Source organism: Pteronotus mesoamericanus, unplaced genomic scaffold (genome assembly GCF_021234165.1).
Source record: "Pteronotus mesoamericanus isolate MK-2021 breed Mesoamerican mustached bat unplaced genomic scaffold, CSHL_Meso_final contig_164, whole genome shotgun sequence".
NCBI classification, from domain to species: domain Eukaryota; kingdom Metazoa; phylum Chordata; class Mammalia; order Chiroptera; family Mormoopidae; genus Pteronotus; species Pteronotus mesoamericanus.
Genome location: NW_026555065.1, coordinates 30751890 through 30768230, shown reverse-complemented (window position 1 = coordinate 30768230; position 16341 = coordinate 30751890). Strand labels below are relative to the sequence as shown.

The following is a 16341-nucleotide window of genomic DNA, read 5'->3' as shown; positions in this document are numbered from 1 at the left end:
AGCCAATAACAGGTAAGGGACCTCCCGCTGAGGTTTTCAACCTAAGACAGGCGTTGGCCCAATTTTGTCAGCAAATAAGAAATTGGGGGACAGAGAGAAGGGGCAAAAAGGCCCCCACACCCCTCAGCTTGGCTTGGACATGGCCAGAATCCTCATTGCAGCCGAGCAGTTTCCTTATCTCTTGGTGGTTCCTTCCCCTGCCTGGTTCAGGCTTGAAACAGTGCAGGATAAACATCGCTAAATCAGATCTGGGGTCCTGGGGTAATCAGGCCTAAAAATAAATTCTATAGAGTGTGCTCTGTTCCTCCCTTAAATCTCTGGTCAGCTCATGCTGCGAAGGATATTCACATTATTTACAGCCTTTTCCTTGTCAAGACATTTGCTTTAGTTACGCCTTTTATCCTATATCTTTAACGCACCTTTAAGTCTACTTCCCCCTTATCGATTGTCTCTATTGCTGATTCTTGTCTCCTCTCAGACCCATGTAAATCACTGATTTCCTGTCACCTGTTTTCCTCAAGGTATCTATTCTCTGTGAAACTTATCTTGCAAATGTAACGAGTGTACGTGTAGGTGTATATATGCTTTCCTGTTATACTCCACTGGTAAGATTTTCAATATAAGCCTTGGAATAAGGGGCAACGGGGCCATCTCCGCTAAAGGGATCTGCCACAGCCTTCTTTGGTAAGAGGGAAGTGCCCCTGTCTGCTCTCCTGGCAAACAGAGAAGTGTTTGTGACGTTTTGTGTTTGCCCCCTCATCCCTGACGACCCCAGGACCTGCTCTGCGGGTTTCAGAGCCCTGCTCCCACCTCAGCTGGCCCCAGCCGGTTTCCCTCAGGTTTCAGAGAGCGCTGCGCTCTCTGCAGCGCTCCGCAGCGCCTGGGCATGTCCCCAATAGCCAGCCGGGCAGTGCGACAGGAGAGTTCATACTAGGATCAAGAACCCCTGACTCCCATTGAAAGTTCTTTTTATTAAATAGCTTTTGTTTTAGTTTCCTATTTTTGCTGTCACAAATTACCAGCAACAGTGGCTTTAAAAACACACAAATGTATTACTGCACAGTTTTGGAGATAAAAAAGCCAGAATAGGTTTTCCAAGCTAAAATCAAGGTGTTGGCAGAGCCGCATTCCTTATGGAGGGCTTAGAGAGAATCCATTTCCTTGCCTTATCCGAGGTTGCCTGCATTCTTTGGCTCATGAGTCTTTTCTTCCCCTTCAAAGTACATGTCTCTAACTTCTGCTTCCATTGGAATTCGTCATTCCATTGTTCTCTCTGACTCTGACCATCCTGCCCTCCTCTTACAAGGACTCTTGTGATTATACTGGGCTAACCCAGATAATCCAGGATAATTTTCTCTTCTCAAAATATATTCACTGATCCAGGGATTAAGACATGGACATCTTGGAGGCCATTATTCTGTATATCACAACTTTCTTACATGTGAACAGTATTTTAGGAGAAAAGGGGAATTATTAAAACAAGTCCATGACTCTGTCATAGGAAATTTCATATAGCTCATTAGGAAGATGAAAAAGATACTGGAGGAAGGACAAATATCCTGATTTTTTTTTCTCTGACACTACAGTTAAATGACTTCTGACTTCAACTCCATCCAGGACCAAGCCCGAACAACTAATGCCCACCAGTGAAAGAAACCTATGATAATCAGCCAATCACCATGGTCTTGGACAAGTAATGATGTCCTCCTGAATGGTTCTCTGAATGATTTGTGTTCATTAAATTAATAAATCTTTTGAGTGCCCAGAATGCCAGGCACTGTTTCAGGCATTGGAGACATAACATTGACAAGAATTCTTGCCTAAGTGGAATCCATATTCATGAGAGAAAATGCAATTTTAGTCTGTTACATGCAGTTCTTCCTCTTTAGAAAGGATAATAACACTTGAAGAGATGCTGTAATTCATTAGTTAATTTTTCAGTACCTGAGTTCAGAGAAACAAGCAGTAGCCAAGTTACACTTCCTCCAAAGAAGGAAATCCAGCATCATAGGATCCCTTTTCTAAATCACTAAATTTTAATAATTCTAAATTCTTACCCATATTTCCCCAACCCTGGGGATGGTAACTGTTTCCTACAGTTGTTAACCCTATAATAATGTATAGTTCTCTTTATATGCTTTTAAATACCTAGTTAGCAGCTTTATAACTGGTTGATTTTTTATTTAAGTATAGTAGGTATACAATTTTATATTAGTTATATTAGTTTCAGGTGCACAATACAGTGATTCAACATTTTCATACCTTATGATATGACCACTATGCAAACTTATCACAATATTATTGACTACAGTCCTTTTTCATCCTTCTCCCCTTCCTCTGCTCCTCTGGTAACCATCCCTTCAGCCTCCATTTCTATTAGCCTGTTTTTATTTTGTATTGTTTGTTCATTTGTTTTGTTTCTTTAGGTTCCACATATAAGTAAAACAATATGGTATTTGTCTTTGACTTATTTCATTATCATAATCCTTTGAACTAAATGAAAAGCAACTCAAAAATGATGGTGAGAGAAAGTTTTATCTTTTCACTCATTCATTCAACAAATATTTATGTAGCATTTATAAAGTGCCAAGTACTCTGCTTAGCCTTACAGATAATAAAAAGATGAAAAAAGAATACATATATAATGCAGAATTAAGGAATGAAGAAACTGAACATATGTAAAGTGAGGCTGTTTATCAGAACTGTTCTGAGTTGTATAAACTGTTTAATGACTTATAACCAAATCTCCATGTCATGAACTATAAACAAACTAATCAAAATTTCTCTAGAAATAGGCATAAAAATACAACAAAAAAATATTACTAAGGAAAGAAATGTTCCTAATCAAGTTTTTAAGGCTTCCAATTAAGTAGGAGTAACAATGAGAATATAACGTGAAAATATAAATTGTGCTTACTCTAAATTAAAATTCAAATAGCAAAAACTGACAAACAAGAACAGAAAAGAAAATAGCAGTAAACTTGTCTATTAATGAATTTATAAGAAATAGAGTTAGCAAAGTTAAAAGAGGATTTATGAGGTTATTCAGAAAGAAAAATATGAGATGCTGTGTGCCAGCATCTAGTCAGAGGACAAGAAGTACACTTTTTAAAAAACATGTTAAGTACATTTTAAAAATCAGAAATAAAATTCATAGAAAGAAGAGAAAAAGGAAAGCAAAGCAAAATTGGATTGTAGAATGCAGCAGAAAATCAACATAGTCAATTAGATGGAAAATTATTATGACAAAAAAGAAATGGGAGAATGGAAGCTTGTTCAGATGTATAATCTTTTAAGTCCCAGTACCCGAAATGCACCTAGCATTAGAATTGCTTTCACTTAGGCTAATGTACTGAATTCCCTAGTTTTACTTACATTGCTAAGGAAAGGGTGCTCCATTAAGCTATTAGAGACAAACAAGTTACCAGGTGGTGTTCCTTAGCTCAGCTCTTAGGCAGGCAAGAAATGAGAGAGTTTTGATGACAAAGATATTAGTGACCCATTTTAAACCTGATTCATTATGAAGAAGGATTAGCTTGAATAGGTTGCTACAGAAGACAGGTAAAGAACAGATGAGCTCATCCGGAGAGCAGTAGACCCCAGGAGTGAGAGCTAAAGCTGAGAAAAGGGGTCAAAGACAAAATGTACCTATTTTACTATCCCTTAAAGAGCAAAGGGCACAAAATAATACCAATAGAAAATATCAGCAGAGCTAGAAATTTAGCCAGTTCCTGCCTTCAAGATGGATAGCAATTTCTTAGCTATCCATCTAATGGCTCTGAGTCAATAGTCTCCAAATGGCTTCTAGTGGGAGACGTTAGGTTCTGGCTGCTTGATCCCTCTGAGGCATCCCAGACCCTCCATGGAAAGAGTACTACTCTTCTCCTATGCCCGTTGCCATTATCACATTTTTTCTCTTTGAGTTCTATAGTTCTCATCTAGCTGTTACTCTCAAGAATTGTAATGGCATGAATTACAGCCATCATTTATTTAGAGTACTTAAACGATTAAATGCAACGAACACAGATTCTGCAGCACTTAGTGGAATGATTATTTAAATATCTTGATCTATATGGAATTAGAGTTGGGCAACCTCTTAGAATAGATTTATAGTAATTTTGCATTTTAAAATATGGGGAACAAGTAGAGAGAGATGCTCATTATCCCCAAATAATAAAAATCATTTGGCTGGAAGAGATCTAAAAATATGTTCTGATCCAGTTCCTTTTTTGTTTTGTTTTGTTGTTGTTTCTCCATTCAGGACATGTCAGTTCTTTATCAGTTCACAAGGTGTGAGAATTCATGCTCTTTATTGGCTCCATGCTTTTTATTAACATAATAGTACAAACGTTCTTCCTTACAAAAAGATTTTTTTTCTCCTATCAATTAAGCTGATGTACACTTAATTCTTTCTCTGTGAATATAAAGAAGGTGTCAGCAACTCTCTCAGATAAATGTTTAATATCCTTGAACTTCATAAAATTAAAGATCACTCATCTGTACCCTCTGGATTTAATCCCCTCAATTCCTTTAGCCTTTCTTCAGGGAACCCACCTTCTATTCCTTTATCTTTGTCACTGTGTTTCACCACCCTCATTTTACCACCAAACATTTCATTGTAGACCTTTAAAAAATTCTTATAAGTGTTTTAAAATATAAATAAAACAGAAGGATTGCTGGCTGTTAAACATTGTACATTGTTTCCTATATTTTTTCCTCCATTCTTCCAACTTCTACTTCACCTAGTTTTAACTGACACCACATTATTTTAGAGTGAGTTATATCCCTAGACATTTCTCTTCTAAGAAAGTTTTCAACCACTCTTTCTCCACTCTGATTCTACAAAGTAGGGTTTAATTTTTTTTAAGCTGTATTAGTTACTACTACCTAATGAACTTTCTCCTCTTTGTAAAGATAGAAGTGAAGCAGAAAACCAACTTGGTATGAGGCCAACACACATATGTGTCTTTAATTTCAGTACTAATAAGCTTCTTTAAAGATTCCTGGGTACAGTTAACAAATCAGCCTGCATCTTAGTCCTGGCCATGGGGTGGAGTCCCGACTCTGCAATGTTATCATCACTTGCACCTTTGGATCTCCAGGTCAGTTCCAAGACCTAGTTCAAAATTAAGGGAAATACTTGTTCCACGTGTCCACAACTACTCATAGTTAGTCTCCTGTTACACTCTCCTGTCACCACCGCCAACACTGTTTCTTCCTGCCTTCAGGACAAAGCTTAATTGATACAAACAAAAAAAAGATTGTTACCTGAGTTTTTATCAGTGCTGAAGTTTAATTAAATACCTCCTTCTTGTCAACTTCATCCTGTTCTTCCCTTATAGTTATCCAGACTATTATCTCAAGCACACAAAGGTATATAAGATGTTTCCATAAATGGAAAAAATAGGTAATTAACTGCACTGGAACACAGTGACCAAATGATGCTACTGTGACCTGTACTTGCAAAACTAAAGTCAATTAGTCAAGGAGAAAAAGCTAATAATGAATCACAGGAGGAATCAATGACACTGGAATCTGTAAGATACTCAATTTCTGGTTTGGTTTTGTTGTTTTCACTTTAAAATCTTATTGTGATGAAAGAAAACATTCCTGTGACTTGATAATATTTATTTTCCAAGAGGTACAAAAAAATTACATGGAACAACCTTATAAATACTGATTTTCCCCGTATATTAATAAACTAGGCAAGAGAAAAAATAAACCAAAAAATTTTAATTAAAAATAGTTTATAATGTGACTTTTATAAGTAATGAATTACCATATTGAAATAAGCACTTTGAAGATCAGGGCTTTGTCTAATTCATATTTGTTTCTTTCAAAGCAATTTGTATATTTTCCTGCATTAAAGGGACCTAATATACATTTGTGGAATTTAACAAAAGAATTTGGTCACTAAAATAATTCCATTGTTCCTTACTATGCCTGTCATTTAGAGGCAGTAATAATATGAATAAGGAGGTTCACCTCAAAATATTAAGAAGGAGTTTCCTTCTGTCTTTTTTAGCCTCAGGTATGGAAGATTGAGGTAATCATATTCTTCCATAGTACATTAGTAACATTGGATTATTTTATTTTATTAAATATTTTATTTATTTATTTTTAGAGAGAGGGGAAGGGAGGGAGAAAGAGAGGGAGAGAAACACCAATGTGTGGTTGCTTCTCACACACCCACTACTGGGGACCTGGCCTGAAACCCAGACATGTGCCCTGACTGGGAATCAAACCAGCAACCTTTTGGTTGCCAGCACTCAATCCACTGAGCCAGCCAGGGCTATTAGCATTGGTTTACAAAGGGCCCCCTCTCTTGTTTTACTTGTTTATTTCTGTTAATCTCCAGTCTCTATTTCTAATCACTTTTCCTTAGAGGCAACTATTCTAGTATTTATAAAATACATCCTGATGTTGTATGTTTTATCATAAAACATGTACATTATTTATGTATGCACATACATATGAAATATTATATGTTATATATAGTATTCTGATTCTTTTTTTATCCACTTAGCCCATGTTGCTATATCTAGTCTATTATTTCCAAATACTGTACAGTAATCCATGCTGGGTATGCACTATTTTTGCCAGTCTGATCTCCTAATGACAGACATACACACATTATCGCCAAGATTTTCAAGGCCACTGCATATGATTGTACAAGTATTAGATGACCCTGTCTCCAACTTTTCCAACTTCTCCAACCCCCACATCCCATATTGTTAATATTCAGCTAGAACATAGCTGTGTGATAAAACTGGTTGTTAGAATTCTAAAATATGTGCACATTAGTTTAAATATACGCATTGTTACAAGTTTCTTGAGGTTCCACCTGCCTCCCATATTCCTTCCCCAGAATTCCTTATGAATCAGCTACTAAAGTTAATGCCTGGAAAAGCCAGGGTCTCCAGGATCCTGCTTCAACTCTGTGGCAAACATCTGTTTTGAAGCGTCAGTGCCTGTACCATGAAGTTATTTCATATTTTGAATCCTTCCCTGTACTAAAAGCAACATTGCAGTGAACACCCGAAAACACATCTCCCTGGAAATCAGCAATGACCATGATCACAACTCTCTGTGCATTAAGAAGCATTGACATTTGAACTAGTAATCGTTATTAATCACTCTTTTATAACATATAAGAAATAATACAAATAAAGCAAATGGCTGATCTAAATTACTGAGTAAAATCCAGCACTAGGAATAATATCAGGCAGTGGGGCAATTTTTCTCTCCACTGTCCTGAACCCCAGACTGAGGGCACAGAGAGTCCTCATTAGTTCATCTGTGTTGCTATGATAACATTTATACTCAAATTTCTACTCAAATAGAATGAAACTAGAGAACCTGCATAAAACCTCTCCTAGGCTAGGAGCTGGCTATGGTGATTATGCCACCAGGACACTCCACTGAGAACTGCTAAGGAAAACTAAGAGTTGACAGAAGTTCCAGATACAGATATCAGTACTAAAGGCATAAGGTTAGGAAACTGAAAAGAGAGGGGCCAAGAGTTCCACAATGATAGAGGTAAAAAGTAACTGAATCAAAGGAGCAAGAGAAGAGGACCTTGAGCAATCATGTACAGAGCTTGACTTTATAGTCTGTCTGGGATAGAGTTGAAACAAACTCTTGATTATACCTCCAGGAATTATATAGGTTACATAGGCAAAATTATAATAAACCATCCTCAAATCCAGAGATAATTTGGGGTAAGAGATTAACTACTCGAGTAGGAAGAAAGAATATAAATAGCAGAAGTAATATCTAGTAAATCACTTATCTTTTATTAGGATCAAATAATAAACCAACTGAGCATATTTAACATCACTAATGATGATGTGAATATCACGTACACCCAGATGCGATATAATAAGAAAGCCACTTCACCTTAGTGATATTCTTTACACACACATACACACACACACAAAGAAGAACCCCAGTCTAACAATAAGGAAAACTTCAGACAAACCCAAACTGAGGGACATTCCACAAAAAACCCAACCAATATTCCTCAAAGCTGTCATAATCATGATAAACAAGGTAAGACTGAGACTCACAACCATAAGAGTAACATAACTAAATGTAATGTGGTATACTGGATTGTATTCAGGAATTTCTTTTAAAAGGACATTAAAGGGAAAACTGGTAAAATCTGGGTAAGTCTAGTGTTTAGTTAATAGTAATGTACCAGTGTTGATTTCTGTTTTGACAAATGTACTATAGAAATGTAATGTAACATTAAAGGAAACTGAAGCTGGGTAAGGGCTGTATAGGAACTCCCTGGACTATCTTTGCAACTTCTCTGTAAATCTAAAATTATTCCAAAATAATTTTTAAAGCTTTATTTTTAAAAAAAATGAGCAAAAAATGTAAAATAGGGCTGAATAAATTTATTAAGTGAAAATTATTCATGAACATTTGTTGAAACGCTGTTATTTGACAAATATTCAAGACACAAATGAATAATATAATGGTGCATGTCAGTAAAAAATTAACAGTCCAGTAGGGACATGAGACTTAAATATTGAGGAAACAAGATCTAAAATGACAGAAGAGAGTGAAGAACCAGGAGTCTGCCAACCTAGATTCTAGATCCTATACAATGAGGTATGTCCAGAAAAAGTCCAGCCATTGTTAATATAACGAGAACGGTTTGTGCTACATAAAGGTAATCTGGCAGCCAAGGAGAGCAGACTGGAGTGTGCATGGGTGAACAAAGACAATTTCACTGTACCAGCCAGTGGGGGTGGTAGACACCGCTGAAAAAGCACGTGCACTGTGTGGCCATCACATTCAAAATGACTGAGCGAGTAGAGCAATGAATCTACATCAAATTTTGTGTTAAGCTTGAACATTCTTCTGCAGAAACTATTCAGATGATTCAGAAGTCTTCAGCTATGGACAACTGGCGATCGGCACCTTTGTCACAGCAACACACTCACTCAGCCCCCAACAGCCCCATTTGGAGCCCCACAACTTCTGGCTTTCAAATTGCCTTTGAAAGGAAAGAGATTTCAGACCATCGAGAAGATTCAGGAAAATAAGACAGGGCAGCTGATGGCAATTCCAACAACGGATTTTGCAGTGTTTTGAACAGTGGAAGAGACACTGGGAGACTGTATAAGGTCCGAAAGTGCCTATTTTGAAGGGGACTGAGGCATTATTGCCCTATGTACAATGTTTCTTGTGTCTTCTTCAGTAAATGTCTCTTTTTCATAGTGCATGGCTGGATACTTTCTGGAGAGACCTCATCGTATTCCTTATATGACCTTGTGCTAATTGGTTAATTTTTCTAGCATCTGAGACTTTCTAAAATAGGGAGGCTCTGATATTATTCATAATTTACTTTAAAATTAAAAAGTATATGATCCTAATAGAATTTTATAGTTTTGTAAGTAACTGCATGTGTACTTGAAAAACTATTGTTTTATAAGACATTTAAGGCATTTTATGTAAGACATTTTCTTTCCGTTCTGATGCAGGAGCTGAGGCTCTGCAAATTAACCCCTTTTTTGCCAGCTCTGCCATTAGAGGGCACTAGAGGCAGATTGCAAGGTTAAAAGAGGAAGGACTTAATTGATCCTTCCTGTTTGCTGCCTCTGGCCTTCCTCTATGCTCACTGTGCCTGTGAGCATCATCCCACCACATTCTTCACCGCAGCAAATTTGGTTTCTTTCCAAGGCAGTAGCTGTTTTCCAACATTAAAGAAACTTGTCCCATCACACCCTCCTCAGGAGCACCTGTGTTAGCCCGTGGCAGCCCTCCCTCAGGGGTCGTGCTGCTGCCACATAGGCCCTCCTTTAAGATCAGAGACACTAGCACCAGCCAAGCAGCAACCTCTCCTCAGATATTTGAGTTTCAACTCCACAGGTCCTTCCTCCAAGTTTTCAGTAGTTTTTTTGTTGTTGTTTGTTTTTAAGTTTTAATAATTCTAAACTCTTCCCTAGGGTGAAAGGTGCTTCCTACAAATGCTCTCTCTGAGATGTTTTAGAGTTCATTCTTTTTCAAATAACATTAAAGTTAACAACTTTACACTTAGTTAACAATTTTTTTGTACCAACATTTCTCTGTTCTAGAAAACTAGTATGGTTTCTGTCTCCTCACTGGACCCTGAAAAAGAACAGATTAGCAATAAAACAATGAGGGAAGCTAAAAGATAATGAGCTAGAAATTTAGGGGAAAAATCATAGTAAAACAAGTTAAAAAAAAATGATAGTAAGACAAATTTAGAAGTAAAAAAATAACATTTATTGTGAAAAAAAATTCCTAAAATGGGAAAAATAGAAAATGGACAATAAATTACATACTGACTTTTAAAAGGGACTAACATTTATATTTATTCTATTGGCACTAAATAGAGATCAGACCATGTATAAGAGAACCACAACCTGTAGTCTTTAGGTTTCTTACAAAAGCAGAGGTCAGCAATTAATATCATACTTCAATTTGGAGAGGGAAAATAAGACAAGACACACACATACTAGTAGACGACAACATTCTGTTTAAATTTAACATACTTAGTTCACATCCATCTGAAATTCTAGCATTCATCCCCTTTTTATGCATCTTCAGTATACTTAAGAAACTGCACTGTAATTCCCAAACTGAGTGCATTATCTCCTCATTGCCACCTTCATCTCTTTATTTCTAAAAGTGTAGATGAGGGTGTAGAAAAGGTATAATAACTACATCAAAGACCAGTTATCATAGGAATTTATCCAGATGTGATGTGGGAAACAGCCACATATAGACAATTAATGACCCAAAGAACAAATCAACCACAGTGACATGAGCTGACAGAGTAGATATAGTCTTGGATATACTGATACCTGAAGATTTTTTCTGAACAGTCACCAAAGTAAAGATGTAAAAGATGATTTAAATTTAAAAGGAAGTCACAGAAGTAAAGCCACTGTTGGCAATAACCATGAGTTCCAATGTATAAGTCTCTATGCAAGCAAGTTTGGTAACTCGAGGAAGGACAAAAAAAAAAAAAAGCTAATATATTAGGGCCACAGAAAGGCAAGTCTACAACAATAGCCAATTAAGTCACTGAATGAATAAAGCCAATAATCCAGGAAGTGACTGGAAGTAAAATGCACCTTCATGGGCTGATGATGGTCAGGTATTGAAGAGGTTTACATTTGGCAACATGTGTATCCAAGGCCAAGGCATTAAGCAGCACCACCTCAGTGCCTTCAACTGCATGTATAAAGATCTGAACTACAAACCCTCTGAAAGAGAAGGTTTTGCATTTCCTTAAAAGATCATAAATCATCTTGGGAGCCATGGAAGAGCAAAACACCAAGTCCATGGTGGAAAGGTTGGCCAGCAGGAAGTGCATGGGGACTGTAAATGAGGGTCAGATGTCCCAGTTAGCACAATGAGGAGGTTTCCCATCAGAACACAGAAGAAAAAAGGAAGAGGAGAAGCTGGATCTCCCATGAACTGGAGAGTCCTAGGAACACACACTCAGACACCACGGAGTGGTTGGCTTTGTCCCTTGCCTCCACCTGTCAGCAGTGACAACTCACGATACCTGAGAGAAGAGAGTAAGGAGACACTGATTTAGGGAACATGGCACCGATCTTAATCTTGGGGAATTCAGTAGTTAACAGAAAACTAGGTAAAGGCTGCTGTGTGCCCTTGGAGACCATTTCATTCACAAAGAAATCCATATTCCTCTGTTGTCTATTTCATTGCCAAAATAGATTGCACAGAATAAAAATCCTTTTACTTATTTGGATGGGTAGTTCTGTTGTACTTCTAAGTGTCATTATTTCATAGTCATATACCATATATGACTGTAAATTAAAAGGCTTTGTATAAATTATTTGACCAATTAAAATAATTAAGTGGCAATTGGTTTCATAATGTGGACATCTCTCAGTATATTGATACCGTAGCTAAGATCACACTGGCAAGTTCTTTCAAAATCCTTATAAATGATTTTTAAGAGTTGAGATGTAACTTTCTCATATCTGAAAATTAGGAAGACAAGGTGTGTTATTTAGAGGAACGAAGGAATGATAGAAATAGAGGACGCCAACACATGGCACTCACCATTTCACAGGGGCAGGATAAGTGCTAGAAAAAGTGACACAATCATGGGTTGTGTGGAGGAGATTCTGACTAGAGGTAGAGAGAGGAAGGATGAGAAGGACAATGATGATTCATAAATCCCAGGTAGAAGAGAAAGAGCGAGTGAAAATATCAGTGGTTTTACACATGGCTCTCTTTACATATATATAAAATACTCAACCTCGTTCTGAATTAAAGATGTGCATACTAATATAGCAAGACACCAGTTTTATCTTATCATTTTGGTTGAGATTAAACATTTAACAAAATTCAGAGTTTGAAGGGAAATGGGAAAGCGGGTAGTTCCATAATCAGTTATGGGAAAGTAAATTGATAAAACAGTTAACAACTTTGTAAGTATATTTTATTCATTATGCTATTATAGTTGTTCCATTCTTTTTTCTCCCCTTTTCTTCACCCAGTACCCCCATTCCCTTCAGCATTCCCCCCCACTTAGCTCATGTCCATGGGTCATACATACAAGTTCTTTGGCTTCTCCATTTCCTAAACTATTCTTAACTTCCCCCTGCCTATTTTATAGACCAATTATGCTTCTTATTCCTTGTGCCTTTTCCTTCATTCCTACTCTTCCCCCTTCCCACTGATCTCCCTCCATATGATCTCCATTTCAGTGATTCTGTTCTGGTTGTTTACCTAGTTTGTTTTTGTCTTTCTTTTTTTAAGTTGAGTACTTGATAGTTGTGACCTTTTTGTCATTTTACTGTTCATAGTTTCTGATCTTCTTCTTTATCTTAGATAAGTCCCTTTAACATTTCATATAATAAGGGCTTGGTGATGATGAACTCCTTTAACTTGACCTTATCTGGGAAGCACTTTGTCTGCCCTTCCATTCTAAATGATAGCTTGGCTGTATAGAGTACTCTTGGATGTAGGTCCTTGCTTTTCACGACTTTGAATACTTCTTTCTAGCCCCTTCTTGCCTGAAAGGTTTCTTCTGAGAAATCAAATGATAGCCTCATGGGAACTCCTTTGGAGGCAACTCCCTTCTTTTATCTTGCTGCTTTTAAGATTCTCTCCTTATCTTTAAGTTTGGGTAATGTAATTATGATATGTCTTGGTGCAGTCCTCTTTGAGTCCAACTTCTTTGGGATTCTCTGAGCTTCATAAACTTATATGTCTATTTCCTTCACAAGATTGGGGAAGTTTTCCTTTATTATTTTTTCAAATAAGTTTTCAATTTCTTGCTCTTTCTCTTCTCCTTCTGGCACCCCTAGGATTCAGACAATTTAAATGTTGGAACATTTAAAGTTGTCCCAGAGATTCCTAAGCCTCTCTTCAATTTTCTTTTCTTTTTTTTTTGAATTCTTGTTTCTTCATTCTGTTCTGGTTGGATGTTTAGCTCTGCCTTCTATTCCAAATCATTGATCTGAGTCCTAGTTTCCTTCTCTTCACTGTTGGTTCTCTGTATTTTTTCTTTATTTCACTTTCTATAGGCTTCACTTCTTTTTTTTCAAACCATGTTTATTCTATTACAGTTGTCTCAATTTTTCCCCCTTTTCCCTCCTCCACCCATCCCACCCCTCACCCCTGCTCCCACAGTCAATTCCCACACTGTTGTCCATGTCCATGGGTCATTCATACTTGTTCTTTGTCTAGTCCCTTCCTCTTCTTTCCACCATTGTCCTCCATCCCCATCCCCTCTGGTCTCTTTCACTCTGCTCCATGTTTCCATGCCTGTGGTTTATTTTGTTCATTAGTTAATTTTGGTGAATAGGTTCAACTTATTGGTGAGATCATACAGTATTTGTCTTTCACCGACTGACTTATTTCACTTGGCATAATATTCTCCAGTTTCATCCATGTTGTTGCAAAAGGTAGGAGTTCCTTCTTTCTTTATTTTTTTAAAATGCAGATTGATTTTATTTATTTACTTTTTTAAATATCAAGATCCATTATAAAATAGTAAAATATTTAAATCTATTATAAAGTCTCAGCAATTAAAACAACATAACACCAGCACAGAAATAATCAAGTAGATCAATGAAATAATATGAGCATTCTAGAAACAAACATATATATCTGTCTAACAATGTAATATGTGATTAACTTGATATTTCAAATCATTGAGGAAAATAAGGTTTATTCAACAAATAAGGTGCATGGACCACTATTACTTGAAATAAAACAAATATAGAGCCCTGTTTCACACATTATACAAAAAATATTCAGGTGAATTAAAAATCAATATGTAGAATCTAAGGAGTTTTAGAAGAAAGTACAAAATAATATTTTTCTCACCCTGAAGTAACATATTCAAACCCAGAAGCTAAAAATGACTATATTAAACATTTAAAACTATACAGTAATATACATATAAAAAAGTTAAAGGACACGTAATAGAATAGAAAAGAATTTTCAACAGATCTAAAAAAGGGTTAAGAGTTGTTCTTTTTTTTTAGGGAAAATATTCTATAAACATTTAATCCAAAAATGGATAAAGAATACCAAAAAGTCATTTAAAGTTTTTTTTAAATGATAGAAATAGGTAAGACATATACAAAAACAGGTTTAGTTTCAACAAATAATAAAGTAACCTTTAAAATAATACATCACTGTCACACTCAGATTAATAAATATTAAAAATATTGGTAATATCAAGTATTGGTGACTGTGAAAGGAACTGGGTATTCATAGACTCTTTTTCTTCATCTTCTTAAAGCAGTCCCTTAGCATATTTTGCAATGCTGGTTTGGAGGAGGTGTATTCTCTTAGCCTTCTTTCATCTGGGAAACTCCTTATTTTGCCTTCCATTTGAATTGAGAGCCTTGCTGGGTAGAGCAGTCTTGGTTGCAGGCCTTTGCTTTTCATGACTTGGAATATTTCTTGCCATTCCCTTCCGGCTTTTAGTGTTTCTGTTGAGAAGTCATCTGCTACCAGGGCTCTACCAGGGCCCCTTTGCATGTTAATACCTATTTCTCCCTTGCTGCCTTTTGGATTCTCTGTTTGTCTTTGATATTTACCATTTTAATGATGATGTGTCTTGGAGTGGGCCTCATTGGGTTCCTCTTGAACAGGATCCTCTGTGCTTCCTGGACTTGTGTGACTTTTTTTCTCCTCAAATTAAGGAAGTTTTCCATCATTACTTTTTCAAACATGTTCCCTATCCCTTCCTCCACTTCTTCTCATTCTGGTATCCCTATTATACAGATATTATTACATTTCAGATTGTCCTGCATTTCCCTCAATGCCTCTTCATTCTTTTTCAGTCTTTTTTCCTTTTCTTGCTCTTTCTGGGAGCTTTTTTTCCTACCTTATCCTCCAGCTCACTGATTCTTCCTCTGCCTCATCGAACCTGCTTTTGATTCCTTCTACTGTGCTCTTCAGTTCAGAAATTATATTCTTCATTTCCTCTTGTCTCTTGTGGATAGTTTCTATGACTTTTTTCATGCTGATATAGTTTGCAGTAAGTTTCTCGTAGTTTCCCTGTACTGTTTGGTAATTCTGTTTGAGCTCACTGAGCTCATTGAGCTTCCTTAGAACCATTGTTCTGAACTCAACATCTGATAGTTTACTTTTATTTCATTGATCTACTTGATTATTTCTATGCTGGTGTTATGTTGTTTTAATTGCTGAGACTTTATAATAGATTTAAATATTTTACTATTTTATAATGGATCTTGATATTTAAAAAAGTAAATAAATAAAATCAATCTGCATTTTAAAAAAATAAAGAAAGAAGGAACTCCTACCTTTTGCAACAACATGGATGAAACTGGAGAATATTATGCCAAGTGAAATAAGTCGGTCGGTGAAAGACAAATACTGTATGATCTCACCAATACGTTGAACCTATTCACCAAAATTAACTAATGAACAAAATAAACCACAGGCATGGAAACATGGAGCAGAGTGAAAGAGACCAGAGGGGATGGGGATGGAGGACAATGGTGGAAAGAAGAGGAAGGGACTAGACAAAGAACAAGTATGAATGACCCATGGACATGGACAACAGTGTGGGAATTGACTGTGGGAGCAGGGGTGAGGGGTGGGATGGGTGGAGGAGGGAAAAGGGGGAAAAATTGAGACAACTGTAATAGAATAAACATGATTTAAGAATGAGTTTAAAAAAAAAAAGAATAATATAGGAAATGGAGAAGCCAAAGAACTTATACATACAACCCATGGACATGAACTAAGTGGAGGGAGATAGGAGTCTCGTGGGTAGGTGAGGAATGCTGGTGGTTGGGTGGGTGCATGGAGGAAGGGAAGAAAAAATGGAACTACTGT

The 16341-nt window shown here is 36.6% G+C and overlaps 1 pseudogene; it reads right to left on the bottom strand.

Annotated features, from left to right (window-relative positions):
• Positions 1 to 10716: 10716 nt before the first annotated feature.
• On the bottom strand, positions 10717 to 11356 carry LOC129063107 (olfactory receptor 4F6-like; annotated as a pseudogene).
• Positions 11357 to 16341: the final 4985 nt, after the last annotated feature.